The 13,012-nt window shown below is 44.4% G+C and overlaps 1 long non-coding RNA gene across 1 annotated transcript; it reads right to left on the bottom strand.

Annotated features, from left to right (window-relative positions):
* Positions 1-1,021: 1,021 nt before the first annotated feature.
* Positions 1,022-5,528, bottom strand: LOC118924970 (uncharacterized). The gene is made up of 4 exons (XR_005029809.2): positions 5,510-5,528; positions 4,975-5,085; positions 1,904-2,119; positions 1,022-1,384 (listed from the first exon to the last, which is right to left on the bottom strand). It is a non-coding gene; the product is annotated as an uncharacterized LOC118924970 (long non-coding RNA).
* Between the last annotated feature and the right edge of the window lie 7,484 nt (positions 5,529-13,012).

The following is a 13,012-nucleotide window of genomic DNA, read 5'->3' as shown; positions in this document are numbered from 1 at the left end:
AGCAATATACTTTTAATAATTTGGGCTTTCAGTCCCCTCTAAGGTGTGTGGGAGGAACACCTACAGTAGATTTAAGTTATTGTGGTTTTCTAGTTCTTGAGTTGGCTGATAATTCAAGATGTGTTATTACAATATTGTTATGAATGAATGGATGGATGGATGGATGGATGGATGGATGGATGGATGGAAGAAAGCCACAGTGCGTGGCTAATAAGAACATGTGATAAACCAAATATTTTTATCTACTTCTGCACATAAAATAAAAACTTAAGTGTTACATATTAGTACACCTAAAACTAGTATGTCAACTATTCTTCAATAAAAATGGTTCAAAATAAGTTGTCATCCCTCCTGTCCCATCATGTCCTTTCCATAGGGATATATAGCATGATCTTAGTTTTGTAATATGGATATATGTAAACACACACATGTGTAAATCTGCATAGGAACAACTCAGAAGGACAAAACACTGATATCTCCCAGTGGCATGTGGCATTCTGAGTCACTTGCATTGTCTTATTTTTGCTTTTTTGTATCTACCTAAATTTTCTACAATAAAAATGTTTTAACACATTTTTTAATAGGAGGAAAAATCTAGTGACCTCACCAGGATGCCCAGCTGTACCTCAACTATAATTGTCTAAAGTGAGCTGTGTTTTCACGCTTTACTGAATGGCTTGAAAGATACAGAAAGTTGAGGATGGCTTATTTCTAATCTGCTTAATTCCCCTAAGTGTCTGCTGAGTGTTCTGGAAAAAAAGACACAAAGATGAGATAATCCTGCTCTCAAGGCATTTGCAGGCAAGCAGGAAGATGAGCCTTGGGGAGCAGTGACCCAAGGGTGGGCACGTAGGAGCTGTGGCTATAGGTGTTTCAGCCAGCAGATGTGTGCAGGGCCCCCAAAAACCTTCACAGATCTAAGTAGAAAAAGGGCAGCCTCAGGGAATGGTATGCTGAGCAGGGCTGTGGTAATGAAACGGGTACTACAGGACAGGAGGTCTGGCAAGACTTATTTCAGATCACTTTTATTTATTTTTTATTGAAATATAGTTGACATAATATTATGCTGGTTTCAGGTGCATGACTTAGTGATTCAGTATTTACATACAAACATAACAAACCAGAAGTGCTCAAATACAGAGAACAAACTGGTGGCTATTTTGGACAATTTTTAAAACACTTGACAACTTGAATGGATTTTTTTTTTTTTTTTTGCCAAACTTTCAGACTTACAGAAAAGTCCCCAGGCCAGCACAGGCCCTCTCTGCAGCTGCTCTGCTCTCCCATTTGTTTTGTTGCTCTGCATGTGTGCATCTTTTTCTCAATCCTGTGAGAGTAAATTGCAGCCAAGATGCCTTCTTGTGAACACTCCAATCGTTATTTCCTAAAACAATGATACTCCGTTACATAAGCACAGCTCACTTTTCAAAATCAGGACATTAGCTTACCATGCTATCACTGATTTGCAGACCTTATCAGATTTCACCAGTAATGTTCTTAATGGCAAAGAAATAGTGCGCTATGTTCACGTCGCCATTCTCCTCTGATCTGAAGCAGCTCTGCAGCCTTTGTCTCTCGCAGCATTGACATTTCTGTGGTTACAGTGCCCCCCTTATCTACAGGGATGCATTCAAAGACCCTCCACCCCCCGTGGCTGCCTGAACAAGGGTAGTCCTGGACTCTACACAGGGCTTTCTCCTGTACATATATGCTGCTGATAAAGTCAAACTTATAATTTAGACACAGTGAGAGATCAGCAGCAATAACTAACAGTAAACTAGAACAGTCCCAGCCATGCGCTGGGGAGGAGCTGCCCTCCTCTCCCCACTGCTCCGCTCACACCCTCCTGGTGAGGACACACGGTGGCCAGCAAGGTGGCATCGGGCACGGAGCCCACTCCTACCTGGCCATGCAGAAGGTGGGGGGACTCAGTTTGCAGCCTGTGGGTCTGCAGACTGTCCATCCATGTGGCTCATCTCTGCCACTGAACCCCATCAGCCCCACATTCCTGGGAGGAGGCTGTGGAGGCCAGCTTGTCCCGCCGCTGGTGACATTAGCTGTGGTCACGTGGTTAAGGCAGTGGCTGCTAGGTTTCTCCGTGAAGACTCACTACTTTTCCCTTTATAAAGAAAAGAACTACTTAAGGAGATTCTTTGAGAAGTGGTAAACATTCCCTTTTCTCAGCATGCTTTCACCCACTGGTTTCACCCATTGATGACTGTTGCCTGAATAAACCATTGCTAACTGCTAAATGATATTTTCCAAATTCCATCATTTGTTGTTTATTCCTTGGCTTCCACTGTGGGAAGAGCATTTCTTTCTCTCATTTATTCACTTATATAAGCAGGTATACACAGACTGTTACTTTGCTCAGTGGCTTATCATTTGTTGCTACCATTATTTATTTGATGCATAAATTATTCCAGAGCTGGCCAGCAGAAGTGTCCTTCTGACCTGTTCCCTTCATTTCTTGAGCACTTTCTGACATGCACACTCCAGGCTTGGCTGTGTTTCCTCTCCTCCAGCCCTGGAATCAGTTTCTCCAGGAGCTCTGGCTCCTTTCAGTGGAAAATGGTATTAAGAAGCCAAGATCTGGGTGTCAATGTGCTCATTGCTATTGGGGTGTCACTGCTTCTAGGAAATTATCTATAAATACACACGCCCATATCTAAGTGTTTGAATGTATTTTTCCACATCCATGTGTGCACATCCGCATGTCCACACCCATCTGAATATGCATGTGTGCACTCCTGTGTGTACACATCTACCTATGTGTACACACCCATCTGTGTGTGCACATCCTGTGTCCACATCCATGTGTGTGCATTCCCATCTGTGTGTATATGCACTTGTTTGTCCATGCCCACCTATGTATCCATGACCATCTGTGTGTATACATATCTGCCTGTGTAGAACCCAGACCACATGCTGATGTCTCTGATTCTAAGCCCATCCCAGAGGGTTTGCTTTAATCCCATCCATGTCCAGACAAAGATTTCTTTAAAACAGTGTCATGCAGGCTGCCCCAGAAACCTGTGTCCCTGGTTACATGGCCTTGCTGTGTGCTCAGTGTTGACTGGGGCCTCACCGCCTGTGGAGCACAGGAGGGCCACGCTGGGGCCAGAACACCTTTTGGAAGGTACAGGGCAGGCAGAAAGAGTCCCCAGGAAGTGCTGAGGGGAGGGACACTGGGATTTTCTGTATTAAAGAAGCCAGATGTGCAGTCAGCTGCATGGGAGGGCCACAGTTCCCCGGGGTGCCTGCAGAGGGCACACCTGTTCCTACAGCAGCTGGGGGTGACCCTGACAGGGGCTTTGTGGGCACAGCTGGCTGTGCAAGCCATGGGAACACTGGGAGAAGCCTCTCACTGCCCCAGGGCAGGCTGCACCCCTGCTGTGTGGGGCGCAGGGAGGCATGCAGACTGTTTGATCATAAAAGGCTGACAGTTTTCAGACTGTTCTATTTCTAGGGATCTAGTTTCTTTTAAGGTTGCTATATTGGGATTTCAACTCTCTTGTCCAACAAACACACTTCCCAAAGAAAAAGCCTGCCGTCCAGCTCAGCACCAGGCTTTACAGAACATGAAGCCTGTGGGCATCCACACACACTCATGGACAATGCCCCCTGACCACTGGCCGACGCATTCCACAGCTGGGAAGCAGAGTTAGGCAACTCACTGCAAAGAACTGGCCAGTGAAGGCCTGGAATGTTCCAAAGAACACAGACATGACACAGGGTTCCCATGGGAGAGTTGGTGAGTGTGGGACAGAGGGGATAGGAGTGCATGGAGCAGTCTGCAGCCTTGGGAGGGCCTGAGAGCTGGATTTTTAAGGCCAAGAAGGGCTACAAGTTGTGGAGGGCCAGAGCTGATGGGCAGGCCCCAAGGCTGGGAAACTGCCCCTGAGCCCAACACCCACACAGGGGTTGACTTGCTACCTCACGGAAGACAAAGATGCCCAGAATACACAGCAGGTGCAGGCCTTCTGCCCACCTGGATGAGGCAATCTCTTTAGATATGCAAGAACACACTTGCTTCCAGCCACATGAATCCAGGAAAATGTCACTGCAGGCTTTGACGCATGCAGGTCTGCGTCAGTGCCCACAGGCAGCACCCTCGACACCAGCTTCTGCTAAGCCATCCTGCCCTCTGCCCTCCCATCCAGCCACACACAGCAAGAGTTCGTGGATGCTTTGCAGATTTGGTCACAAACGCACTTTGATGCCCCCCACCAGGCTCTCCACCACTCCCAGCCCTGCTGAGTCTGGAACCTTCTCCCATCTCCCCTTCCTGATCTGGGTGTAGGCAACAGAGTGGGGAGTCGAGCCAGCCAGGGCAGAAGGAATTTCCAGACTTCCAGGTCAAGAAGAGCCTCCAAACCCAAAGTAGGGGACAGTCTACAAAAAAACTGGTCTTCACCCCTCAGATATGTAGACACTGGCAAAGTCACAGAGGGCGAATGGCTCTGGGTTGAAGAGGAAGGGTGCAGGCCCCCCAACACAATGCCTTCTTTTGTTGTTGCAAAGGACAAAATTGGGCAACTTCGCAAAATCTGAATCAAGTCTGTCAATTAAATAGTAGTATCCCATCTGTGTTAATTTCTTGATTTTGATCACTGAGTTCTGGTTAGGCAAGAGATTGGCCTTGTTTTAGGAAAATGGTGCTGAAGGGTAAAAGGGCATCATCTCTGCAACCTGCCCACAAATGCTTCAGTAGGAATTAAGCACAGAGAAGCAGCATATGCAAGTACTGAGAGTCGGGTGTCTGGGTCAAGAGTTCTATTCTTGAATGGTTCTGTAAGCTTCCATTTTGAGCTTACTAGGAAACATAACAGGGAAAAAAGCATGCCCTGCAATGTCCAAACCTTCCTCCCTCTGCTAGCTGGGAACTGGAAGTAGGGGCTGGCCTCCCCCACTGCCTATCCCTTTTATGTTCCTCCATCACTGCTGCCCCTCACTCAGTGCCCAGTTGCTTACAGTGGTTGTACGAAGGTGGATCGTCTGCCCCAGCCCTGGGTGGCCTTCCCTCAGGACTGCTCCACCTGCTCTCCTCTCTACCATGACCTCCTGGGTCTCTCCTCACTCTCCCTAGTGTCAGAAGAAAAAGAAAAAGGACACCTCCTTACACCAGGGCCTGATCTTGCCCTGTGCTTCTCCCTGGCCACTTCAGGCCCACACTTAATGACCACTGCCCCTCACTGGCCCCCAGCCACAAAGCTGGCTTGGCTCGGTTCTCCCCAGGCAAAGCAGCCTCGTGCTTCCCTTTGCCAATTACTGTCCTCGTCACTCCAAACTCCTACCACATCCATTCATTAGCACTGTCATGTCAGCTTCCACACTCCCCCAAAGTGGCAGTGTCAAAGACAGGATTTAGAGTTGGGGACTTAAACTGCAGCTTCTGCTCCTTTTCAAGCTATGTGCTTCTCAGCCTGTTTCCAGGGCATGTGTAAAGTGTGCATACAGGCTCAGAGTAAACTAAAATCCCACCACTAAACCTTTCTTGTCTGCCTACCCGACTTTCCCACAAAGCCCCAAGAGGCTGACGTCAAAGCCACCCTGCCTGCATTTCCACTGCTGCCCATTACCAACTCCGCTTCCTTAGGTCCCACAGCTGTGTGGAAATTTCCCCATGGGCATCCATGTAGCTCCTCAAATTTAACAGGCAGACACTAACACCCATGCTCATTTCTGCTGGGTTTGCCAAAAGGCAGTCACAGTCACAACAAACTAAAGCCATGAAGAAGTAACAAACTGATTAAAGATGGCGGCATGAGAGGAGAGACAGAGGCTTCCTCCTAAAACTGGATACAAGTAGAAAATTTAATTGTTGCAACTAATCCAGAGAGAGCAACAGGAAAGAGGACAGTGTTAGACTGCACACACATTGAGAAAAGAGCAGACCTCACCGAACAGGGTAACGTACCAGAGCTGTGGCTCTGCAGAACCCGAGCCCCTCCCCAACTCCAGCTCACTGTCAGGAGGAAGAGAAATGGAGCAGGGAGGGAGTGGAAGGCTTGGGACTGCTGAATACCTAGCTCCAGAGATCTGATCTGGGAGGACAAATCTACATTTCACGGTGCTTTCATGAGACTCGCATGACTATCAGGTTGGAAAGTAAATACAGGCAGAGTTCCTGGGGAGAATGGGATTCCGGATGCTTGTGGAAAGCAGGGATCCATATCCGACTGCTCTGGGACAAAAACATACCTGTGTGACCGGCCCACTGGCTCAGGCAGTGGAGACAGGCACAGCAACCAGGAGGCGGGGAACAGCTCTTTCATCCCACCAGGCACCAGTACCGCTCCCCTGCGACCCCCCACATTGCTTCAGAGGCTGAGAGCAGTTCCAGAATAGAGCTTCCGGACACTAGAGGGCGCCATATACAAACATGAAATGCCAAAGGAACCTTGTGCAGAGTAAAATTTTATTAATACAACTCCCGAGAAAGATTTAAATGATATGGACCTCGTGACTCTTCCTGAAAGGGAGTTCAAAATAAAAATCCTCAACATTCTAATGGAGGTACGGAAAGACATCCAAGAACTCAGGAATGAATTCAGGTCAGAGATCCAATCATTGAAGAGCATGATGGAGGGTATTAAAAGCAGGTTGGAAACGGTGGAGGAGACAGTAAATGAAATAGAAACTAGAGAAGAGGAATACAAAGAGCTGAGGCACAGAGAAAAAAAAGGATCTCTAAAAATGAAAGAATATTGAGAGAACTGTGTGACCAATCAAAGCGGAACAATATTCGCATTATAGGGATACCAGAAGAAGAAGAGAGAGAGAAAGGGATAGAAAGTGTCTTTGAGGAGGTAGTTGCTGAAAACTTCCCCAATCTGGGGAAGGACATAGTCTCTCAGGCCATGGAGATCCACATATCTCCCAACACAAGGGACCCAAGGAAGACAACACCAAGACACATAGTAATTAAAATGGGAAAGATCAAGGATAAGGACAGACTGTTAAAAGCAGCCAGAGGCAGAAATAAGATCACATACAAAGGAAAGCCCATCAGACTAACATCAGACTTCTCAGCAGAAACCTTACAGGCCAGAAGGGAGTGGCATGATGCATTTAATGCCATGAAGCAGAAGGGCCTGGAACCAAGATTACTTTATCCGGCATGATTATCATTTAAATTTCAAGGAGGGATTAAACAATTTCCAGATAAGCAAAAGCTGAGAGAGTTTACCTCCCATAAACCAACTCTGCAGTCTATTTGGAGGGACTGCTATAGATGGAAGTGTTCCTAGGGTTGGATAGCTGTCACCAGAGGTAGAAAAACCATGGTGGGGAGGGTGGAGCAGCTGACTGCGAAGCAAATGCAAAATTAAATTGACTATCCCGAAAGTCAATCAAGGGATAGACAAAAAGTACAGAATTTGGTACCTAATATATAAAGAATGAAAGAGGAAGAAAAAGGAGGAGAAATAGAAAAGAACCTTTAGATTGTGTTTGTAACAGCATACTAAGTGACTTAAGTTAGACTCTTAGATAGTAAGGAAAGTAACCTGGAACCTTTGGTAACCACGAATCCAAAGCCTGAAATGGCAATAAGTACATACCTATCAATAATCACCCTAAATGTAAACGGACTGAATGCACCAATCAAAAGACATAGAGTCACTGAATGGATAAAAAACAAGACCCACCTATATGCTGCTTACAAGAGACTCACCTCAAACCCAAAGACATGCACAGACTAAAAGTCAAGGGATGGAAAAAGATATTTCATGCAAACAATAGGGAGAAAAAAGCAGGTGTTACAGTACTAGTATCAGACAAAATAGACTTCAAAACAAAGAAAGTAAACGAGATAAAGAAGGACATTACACAATGATAAAGGGCTCAGTCCAACAAGAGGATATCACCATTATAAATATATATGCACCCAACACAGGAGCACCAGCATATGTGAAACAAATACTAACAGAACTAAAGGAGGAAACAGAATGCAATACATTCATTTTAGGAGACTTCAACACACCATTCACTCCAAAGGATAGATCCACCAGACAGAAAATAAGTAAGGACACAGAGGCACTGAACAACACACTAGAACAGATGGACCTAAGAGACATCTATAGAACTCTACACCCAAAAGCAACAGGATACACATTCTTCTCAAGTGCACATGGAACATTCTCCAGAATAGACCACATACTAGGCCACAAAAAGAGCCTCAGTAAATACAAAAAGATTGAAATTCTACTAACCAACTTTTCAGACCACAAAGGTATAAAACTAGAACTAAATTGTACAAAGAAAGCAAAAAGGCTCACAAACACATGGAGGCTTAACAACATGCTTCTAAATAGTCAACTGATCAATGACCAAATTGAAATGGAGATCCAGCAATATATGGAAACAAATGCCAACAACAACACAAAGCCCCAACTTCTGTGGGATGCAGCGAAAGCAGTCTTAAGAGGAAAGTATACAGCACTCCAGGCATATTTAAAGAAGGAAGAAAAATCCCAAATGAATAGTCTAACATGACAATTATCAAAATTGAAAAAAGAAGAACAAATGAGGCCTAAAGTCAGCAGATGGAGGGACATAATACAGATCAGAGAAGAAATAAACATAATTGAGAAGAATAAAACAATAGAAAAAATCAATGAAACCAAGAGCTGGTTCTTTGAGAAAAATAAACAAAATAGATAAGCCTCTAGCCAGACTTATTAAGAGAAAAAGACATTCAACACACATCAACAGAATCAGAAACAAGAAAGGAAACATCACGAAGGACCCAACAGAAATACAAAGAATTATTACAGACTACTATGAAAACCTATATGCTAAGAATCTGGAAAACCTAGAAGAAATGGGCAACTTCCTAGAAAAATACAACCTTCCAAGATTGACCAAGGAAGAAACAGAAAATCTAAACAAACCAATTACCAGCAACGAAATTGAAGCAGTAATAAAAAAACTACCCAAGAACAAAACCCCCAGGCCAGATGGATTTACCTCGGAATTTTACCAGACATACAGAGAAGACATAATACTCATTCTCCTTAAAGTTTTCCAAAAAATAGAAGAGGAGGGAATACTCCCAAACTCATTCTATGAAGCCAGCATCACCCCAATACCAAAACCAGGCAAAGACCCCACCAAAAAAGAAAATTACAGACCAATATCCCTGATGAATGTAGATGCAAAAATACTCAATAAAATATTAGCAAACCGAATTCAAAAATATCTCAAAAGGATCATACACCACGACCAAGTGGGATTCATCCCAGGGATGCAAGGATGGTACAACATTCGAAAGTCCATCAACATCATCCACCACATAAACAGAAAGAAAGACAAAAACCACATGATCACCTCCATAGATGCTGAAAAAGCATGTGACAAAATTCAACATCCATTCATGATAAAAAGTCTCAGCAAAATGGGTATAGAGGGCAAGTACCTCAACACAATAAAGACCATATATGATAAACCCACAGCGACCATCATACTGAACAGCGAGAAGCTGAAAGCTTTTCCTCTGAGATCGGGAACAAGACAGGGATGCCCACTCTCCCCACTGTTATTCAACATAGTACTGGAGGTCCTAGCCATGGCAATAAGACAAAACAAAGAAATACAAGGAATCCAGATTGATAAAGAAGAAGTTAAACTGTCACTATTTGCAGATGACATGATACTGTACATAAAAAACCCTAAAGACTCCACTCCAAAACTACTGGAACTGATATCAGAATACAGCAAAGTTGCAGGATACAAAATTAACACACAGAAATCTGTGGCTTTCCTATACACTAACAATGAACCAATAGAAAGAGAAATCAGGAAAACAATTCCATTCACAATTGCATCAAAAAGAATAAAATACCTAGGAATAAACCTAACCAAGGAAGTGAAAGACCTATACCCTGAAAACTACAAGACACTCTTAAGAGAAATTAAAGAGGACACTAACAGATGGAAACTCATCCCATGCTCTTGGCAAGGAATAATTAATATCGTCAAAATGGCCATCCTGCCCACAGCAATATACAGATTTGATGCAATCCCTATCAAATTACCAACAACATTTTCTTCAACAAACTGGAACAAACAGTTCAAAAATTCATATGGAAACACCAAAGACCCCAAATAGCCAAAGCAATCCTGAGAAAAAAGAATAAAGTGGGGGGGATATCACTCCCCAACTTCAAGCTGTACTACAAAGCCATAGTAATCAAGACAATTTGGTACTGGCACAAGAACAGAGCCACAGACCAGTGGAACAGATTAGAGACTCCAGACATTAACCCAAACATATATGGTCAATTAATATTTGATAAAGGAGCCATGGACATACAATGGGGAAATGACAGTCTCTTCAACAGATGATGCTGGCAAAACTGGACGGCTACATGTGAGAGAATGAAACTGGATCACTGTCTAACCCCATATACAAAAGTAAATTCAAAATGGATCAAAGACCTGAATGTAAGTTATGAAAACATAAAACTCTTAGAAAAAAACATAGGCAGAAATCTCTTGGACATAAACATTAACGACTTCTTCATGAACATATCTCCCCGGGCAAGGAAAATAAAAGCAAAAATGAACAAGTGGGACTATACCAAGCTGAAAAGCTTCTGTACAGCAAAGGACACCATCAATAGAACAAAAAAGGTGCCTTACAGTATGGGAAAATATATTCATAAATGACAGATCTGATAAAGGCTTGACATCCAAAATATATAAAGAGCTCATGCACCTCAACAAACAAAAAGCAAATACTCCAATTAAAAAATGGGCAGAGGAGCTGAACAATTCTCCAAAGAAGAAATTCAGATGGCCAACAGACACATGAAAAGATACTCCACATCAGTAGTTATCAGAGAAATGCAAATTAAAACCACAATGAGATATCATCTCACACCAGTAAGGATGGCTACCATCCAAAAGACAAACAACAAAAAATGTTGGCGAGGTTGTGAAGAAAGGGGAACCCTCCTACACTGCTGGTGGTAATGTAAATCAGTTCAACCATTGTGGAAAGCAGTATGGAGGTTCCTCAAAATGCTCAAAATAGACTTACCATTTGACCCAGGAATTCCACTTCTAGGAATTTACCCTAAGAATGCAGCACTCCAGTTTGAAAAAGACAGATGCACCCCTATGTTTATCGCTGCAGTGTTTACAATAGCCAAGATATGGAAGCAACCTAAATGTCCATCGGTAGATGAATGGATAAAAAAGGTGTGGTACATATACACAATGGAATATTATTCAGCCATAAGAAGAAAACAAATCCTACCATTTGCAACAATATGGATGGAGCTAGAGGGTATTATGCTCAGGAAATAAGCCAAGCAGAGAAAGACAAACACCAAATGATTTCACTCATCTGTGGAGTGTAAGAACAAAGGAAAATCTGAAGGAACAAAACAGCAGCATAATCACAGAACCCAAGAATGGACTAACAGTTACCAAAGAGAAAGAGACTGGGGAGAATGGGAGGGTAGGGAGGGATAAGGGCAGGGAAGAAGAAAGGAGGTATTTCAATTAGCATGTATAATGTGGGGGGTGGGGGAAAGGGGAGGGCTGTGCAACACAGAGAAGACAAGTAGTGATTCTACAACATCTTACTATGCTGATGGACAGTGACTGTAATGGGGTTTGTGGGGGGCACTTGGGGTAGGGGAGAGCCTAGTAAACAATGTTCTTCATGTAATTGTAGATTAATGATAACAAAAAAAAAAGGAGTAACAAACTTCTGGGGAAAGAATTTGATATTCCAAAAATGCACAAAGGCCGCTCATGGAGCACCTAACACATGCAGCATGGGAACTTCTGGGGGCACAGCTCAGTGACAGCCTGCGTCTGCAACAAGGCTCATCTGCCCTCAGCTGTGGGCACACGCTCTGAAACCATCCTTTGCTCCTCTCTCATATCTCCACGTCTGGTGTTTTCTAAATCTTCACCCTTCTCCGGCCCAAGTTCCACATGCTCCCTCCCTCTCCACCAGCCCCATCCAGTCCCTTCTGGCTTGGGTATGCAACACCATCGCTGCTTCCTAACTGAGCCCACTCTTCCTGTCCTCTGCCGTGGATCACCTTCTCCAAGTCCAGAGCAGATGTGTCATACTCCTGCTCATACTGCTCCAGGGCCCTCCCTCAACTCAAGTCTAAGCCCCTGCCTGCAGGTCAATGTCCCCCCGGCCCTAGTAGCTGCCACCCACTCTGACCTTCACCCTCTCTCCTCGCAGACCCTGGGATCCAGCCAAACTAGACTTCTTACCATCTGAGAACACATGTTCCCTCTGCCCAAAATAACCCATATCCACCTCTACCTGTCAAGATCTGGCCTTGAAGGGTTATTCAATAAATAGGACAGGAATAATTGGTAATTTGAAGGAAGTTTTTTATTCTTTATACTATACACCCAAATATATTCCAGACAAACTAAAATCAGAAAAGTGTAAATACAAAAACACGGTATGATCGCGTTTAAAAATCAAACCGTAAAAAGTCTGAAAAATGTGATTATCAAATACATGAAAGGAGCTTAAAAGCACAAAACAATATTTCGACGGAAGCAAAGCAATAGAACTAACTCTAACCAGAACTTAACTCAGGAAAACCAAACTGGTAGATGACCAGAGCGGAGGTGCCCTCGGCCCCAAAGGAAGCAAATGACCCGCTAGGTCAGCCAAGCCTCTCTACGTGCACGAGGCTCCCAGTTCCTTCCCTAGGGTCCAAACCCTCTGCAAGATTGCAGCGTTCAAGGCCCAAATTTTGTTTTCCTCCCCAGACTCTCCTCGTATTTGACGGCAGGGACATGGACTCAAACGCCAAGGCCAAAGCGACCGGTCGGTCCCACCCCCGGCCTCAGGCTGTCCTCATGGGGAATGCACGCTTTCACGCTCGTGGCACGTGGCCCCCACCCCCACCTCAGGCTGTCACCGTGGGGATGGGGCGGGGACGCTGGAGCTCGATCGCCCTCCCCTGCCCGCACGCAGTGAAGCATACGGAACACCCAGATTTCGTACCACCTAAAAGCC

This window comes from Manis pentadactyla, chromosome 7, assembly GCF_030020395.1.
Source record: "Manis pentadactyla isolate mManPen7 chromosome 7, mManPen7.hap1, whole genome shotgun sequence".
Classification (NCBI taxonomy): domain Eukaryota; kingdom Metazoa; phylum Chordata; class Mammalia; order Pholidota; family Manidae; genus Manis; species Manis pentadactyla.
This window is presented reverse-complemented; position numbering and strand designations above follow the sequence as displayed.